The sequence below is a fragment of the Trachurus japonicus genome, chromosome 7 (genome assembly GCF_045865225.1).
Source record: "Trachurus japonicus isolate A0001 chromosome 7, Traja_1.0".
Classification (NCBI taxonomy): Eukaryota; Metazoa; Chordata; class Actinopteri; order Carangiformes; family Carangidae; genus Trachurus; species Trachurus japonicus.
The window spans coordinates 31,153,023-31,158,912 of NC_140913.1; positions in this window are offsets into that span (position 1 = coordinate 31,153,023).

The window sequence follows — 5,890 nt, forward strand, 5'->3', positions numbered from 1 at the left end:
CTCCGTCAGACCAGTTCTCTCTCACAGCAGGACTCTCTCTCTCTATCGGGGTCTTTGTCTGTGGCAGTGGGAGAGAGCCCCACCCTCATCCACACGGGCTGTGGTTGTATCACACTTCTCCTTCCTCAGAGCAACACACAACAACAACAACAGCACATCCTTTAATTGGCAGTGTCACTCTCCTTCTCCTTCTCCTTCCTCTTCCTCTTCTTTATAATTCAAGTGTTATAATCCAAAGTAGAGACAGTCTCAGAGCTGCGATTCCACTTTTTGTTTGTTTCTGTCTCCATCGGAGCCGGTTCAAGTTCTTGTGCTCTTTTTGTTGTGGCTCGTTCACGTTCACTTCAGTCTCATGTTTTAGGACTGTTAGATAACAAGAGTGATGCTGCTGCTGCTGCTGGCTTGTGCTTGTGTCATTAAAAAGATTTAGGCAGTAGTTGTTCCAGACAAATCAATGTTTATCTTGTGACTTGTCAAACATGATTCTCATTCTACTACAGTATCCTGTGCTGTGGCTTTTTGTTGTGCTGAACACTGCAGGGGTTTTTTCACACAGCAGAAGAACTTGTGCTGAGCTGAACTCGCCCCAAAACGTTGTTGTTGTTCCTGAGTGTTTCACTTGCAGCACTATAACACTCTCTCCAAACGGTGCAATTTTCAGCGCTGCCCTTTGAACAAGTTCGCTGCAAAACAACACAACACACACAGCTCGCACAGAACTCGCCTCAGTCCTCTCGCTTTCTCTTTACTTCACTCCCACACTGTGATTCCCACCTACTGCGCTCTGCTTTCCAGGGATCGCTGAAGGACTGCTGAGTGTGTATGTGAGATAACTTCTCCTCTCTCCTCGTCCTGCACCTTTAGGATCAATGCATTGTTGAAAGTATTTCCTAATTTAACTTGCCGAGTGGAGAAGTGGGGCAGCAACGTGGTGCCTGTTACACCGGTACAGCTATAGGATCTATAAGCCCTCGCTGTGCAGCTAAGATAAGACCAAGAAACTCCTGCACGCTCGCCAGCGTCAGCAGAACCTCCATCACTTTTCACAAATAGTAAAAAAAGAAAAAAAGACACATAAACATAAACACAACACGCCCCAAAAAATCTAACTCCCACCCTACACTCAGCTGCTGTTAGATAGAACGACAACTATTAGCTCATTGATTCTCTGAGCAATGACACACTCAGCACTCGGCACTGAATGATGGATTATAATTAAATTAGTGACCTCTTAAGCAGAGATCAGACGAGACTCTGTCCTCCAAACCGTGCAGAGAAAATCAATATCAAACCAATTCATGGATCAATTGGATTTCGTGCTAACTGGGAAATCTAAATTGTTGATAATCAATGTTTGCTTCTAATTTACATCAACAGGTTTTCTTTTGGATGTGCTCCATGTGTTTTATTACAAATCCACTGATATGAAACTCCCACTCCAGTCTCAGTATCTCAATTGGATCTCAACAGGACTTCCTCTGCCGTCTCCCTGTCTCTGTGCTTCCCCTTCTCCGAGCCTCATCATGCCGGTTTTATTATACCTTTATCTTGAATCCTGCAGCTGATAATAACTGTCAGCACGTAGCTTGTAGCTCCAGACTCTTGTCTGAACCGTCCATCTCTCTGTGTGCGTGCTGCTGCCAGCGACAAGGTGTTAGAGCTGCTAATCCTCATTCAAGGCTCCACTACACCTGTATCCTTTTTTTCCAGAGGCAGTGTGTACTACTAATCCCAAACACTGGCTTCTTCTTCGTACACAAACCACACACGCACACACCCTAGTTGGCTGCGCTCGTGCTGCCGCCTCAGTGAGGAGCATGACAACTTGTTAAGAGGCGACTCGGTGAAGTGGAGGTGCTAGTCGAGCCACAGTCAGGGTGTCCGACATGCTCGGCGGGGCAGTTGAGCTTCAGCTGTCATCCACTCGCTCCTCGCATCTCCAGCTCCTTGTACTTGAGCGTCAGCAGCAGCAGCACTACATGATTATTATTGCAGGACCTCCACCCACCTGCCTCCTCAAAAGGCTTGCCATGCTTTCAGGAAAATAAAATGTGCTATGAAATTAACAAATAATTTAGAAAAAAAGAAGAAGTATATAAAAGGATGTCCCTCATGCGCCTGCAAAAGTTAGTCCGTCTCTAGTCTGCAGAGGGAGAGGGAGAGAGAAAAGGGAAGCGTGTGTAAGTCCATCTTAATCCTCCTTTTGTCCTCTGGTCATTGTGCTGGAAACATCCACAGGAGGGAATATGTGAGTGTGCTTAAGAAAGGAAATCAAACCCATGGCGAGCGAGATGGCGAGCGGCGTGGGGAGTAAGTTCCCGGTGGCTCCGTGCGGCGCAGCGTGGCGCCTCGTCTCAGGTCACAGTGATAAATCACCATCAGCAGCTTCACGAGATGAGAGGAATCACTAACGGCTGATTGGAGGATACTTCTCCAATGCTTCTCTTCTCTTCTCTTCTCCCCCCCCTTTGGGCGCGCGACGGTAAATGCGCTGACTCTCCCCTCTCCACTCTCCCCTCTCTCCCCCTCACCCTCCTCTTCCTACTCCCACTCCCACTCCCACTGCTGCAGCCGGGGGGGGAAACACAGTTGTTCCCCAGCTGATGTGCACGCTGCACTATACTATTAGAGCTGAGTTCTTCTGGATTTTACACTGTATAATCTGTCTCTCTGCTTCTCCCTCTCACCCCACCATCTTTCCCTCTTTCTATCTCTCCCTCTCTCCATTTCCAGGGCTGGGCTATTGCTCTCTTTTCTAGTACCCCATAATTTTTACCCACCGCTCATTTGCTACCCTCTCCCCTCCTCCTCCTCCTCCTCACTCTCTCCCCTTGCCTCTCTCTGCATGTCTGCAGGCTAGAGAGAGAGGGAGAGAGAGAATATGCATACTGTTTGAGCAGGACAGGACGAGCTACATAAAAGTGAATGGAAAATCAAGGTATGCATGCATGCTGTGCACTATGACTATCCACTTCATTAATCTCATATGGCATCCAAGCAATCTCCTTGAGTTGTTATGAGATGATATTAGAAAAAAAAGAAAAGAAGGGATGATATGATTGCACTTTTTCACACCGGGCGGGTAGTAGACCATACCAGGTAGAGAGCTCATGACTGGCTGTGCATTTAGATGAGATCCTGCACTGCCACAAAGAAGGAGGAGGGGGAGGAGGAGGGGGAGAAAGAAACAGAGGAGGAGGAGGAGGGGTTGGAAGAAAGAAAGAAAGAAAGAGGGGGAAACAAGTGAATAACAGGTGTGACAGGATGAATTGAAAGATATGGAAGAGAGCCAGCTAGGAGAGAAAATGCAAATGATAGACTGTGTGTGGGAGAGAAAAGGGTGGAACAACAGTTTTCTGCAGCGATGGAAATGACCTGCTGAGGCAGAGGCATATGGAGACGTTTCATTTTAAGTACAGTCATGGGCCCCAGCCTGGGACACATTTGTGAGTAAAATTCGTCTCTCCTCTCCCTCGCTCTCACTCCCTCTCCTCTGTTCACCCTCGCTTGCACACCGCTCACTTTCTAATTTTCAATTTAAAAGGAAAAGAAAAAAGCTTTGCCGGTATATTTACTGCAGAGGTAAGTAGCTCAGGGCTTGGGAGTGGGGGGGAGTGTGTGAGAGAGGGAGAGAGCACGGGGGCAGAGAGGATTAGAGGCGTCAATATCAACACGATAAGAATTATTTTGTTTGCACTACGCCGCTGCACTCCAGGTTGACCTTTCTGTGGAGGATACTGTAATTTCCTACCTGTCAGTTTCCCATTTTTCCATCTTCATGACTCTGAGCTCCCGCTGCTCGGCTGCATCCGACACTTACTTATTATCAGCTGCCATGAAATAAAGAACAACTTCTGCGGCGGACATGCGGCGCTGGGTCATTTATCTGCCTCTTTCCCACACACACACACACACACACACACACCCCCCCTTGTGATATTTCCTCGCTAAGCCAGTTTGAAACAGGATTTCATGGTGACTGTGTCCGGTTCAACAGGCTTACACGTATTTTAACTCAAAAACGCTACAGAGCCACTAATACCTAATGCATCTCATATGTAAGGGGTAGTTCAATATTTTTGGCAAATTGGCCCATTGCCATAATCCCTATAGTTTTAGGAGTAGGTTTATTACCTTTAATTGTCGGTGCAAGCTACTTTTAGAACGGCGGAGCAGAGCCGCGAGCTGCTCAGAGCTACGCTACGGAGGCTAATGGGATTTCTTGGTTTCCCTCATCAAACTCATCAAATACACAATCCAACAACTCCAAAACGCTCTGGTGGACAAGTTGTGACCTGCACATTCACCACGCTATGAGATAATAACAGAAAGTTACAAGTTGTTTTAGAGGTAAATTCATGCAAAACCACTGATGCGCGTTCCCGACTGAGGCAGTTTTTCAGCAAGCAGACTCTGTATTTGCCTCTAAAACAACTCTGTCTGGTAACGTTGTGTTATTATCTCATAGCGTGGTGAATGTGCAGGTCACAGCTTGTCCACCAGAGCGTTTTGGAGCTGTTGGATTGTGTATTTGATGAGTTTGATGAGGGAAACCAAGAAATCCCATTAGCCTCCGTAGCGTAGCTCTGAGCAGCTCACGGCTCTGCTCCGTCATTCTAAAAATAGCTTGCACCGACAATTAAAGGTAACGAACCTACTGCTATGACTATAGGGGTTATGGCAATGGGCCAATTTGCCAAAATGTTGAACTATCCCTTTAATAACACTTAACTCACATAAACACTCACATACGCAGACATATGTCTTCTTGTCTTGTTGTATCTATCTGTTGCATCACTCAGCCCCAATCTGTCTGCTTTATCTTCATCTCAGCGTAAAAGGTCAGTGTCATGTGGAAATATCATCTGCCCGTTCCATAAAACACAGAACGAGAGGTCGTCACATCTAAGCGGACAGATCCTCATCGTACAGCGCGTGTCATGATCTCTTTCCAGCTTAAATACCGACTCTTGTCATTTCACATCCACTAATGAGTCTTTCTTGCACGTTCTCTCTCTCTTTCTCCAATCTGGATAAAGGACAGGTAGCCTGGAGTGGGTTGATCTCATATTACAACAAAAAACTTGCAAACTTTTTTACTATATAGCTTTCCCTATGGCATTTCACAAGACTATGTGTCACGATCTGCATCATGACAATGTGTGAAAGAGTAGAGAGCTGACAGCTTTTGTCTTCCATAAATGTCAATGGAGGAGCTGCATTTGACCGAGTCAGCAGAGAGAAGTTTTTCAAAGGGAATAAAAAAGTAGACGGAGAAGTTGAAGAGAGGGATGAAGAGGGCAGAGGAGGTGGAAATGAAAAAAAAAGAAAAAGAAAAATAGCCTCTTCCTTTCCAGTGTGGCCTTCCTCCTCTTCAGAGAGTCGGCGGCTGAAAGCAGCAGAGCGGTGGATACTGGCAGAATTTTAACAGTGTTCTCATTATTTATTTACCGCTCTGAGAAGACTACCAGTATATAATACATTGCTGCAAGAGCCATATTTTTTGTTTTGTCCTTCTGCATGCACACAAGTGTTGTGTATATATGTGTATGTGTGTGTGTGTGCAATCATGTGTGTATGTGCTCGTGACATGACTGCCATATCGTGGTATAGTGCATGTATGGGTGATGACTGACAGGTAATAGAGAACGACCCCTCGCAGCCGCTTCATTCACATTCTGGAGAAGTCACTGTGTGTGTGAAAGCCATTTCACAACGAGGGCCGGCTGCCTCAGAGCGGCGCCGAGACGGCACACGATGGCGACGCAGATAGACTGCAGGGGGTTTGGATGGGTAAATTGAAAAATGAAAGAAAGGGAAAACCACCAGCACATTGACGGTGAGGAGAGGAAGAGGAAGAAGAACTCCACGAAGGAGCGAATTTTAACTG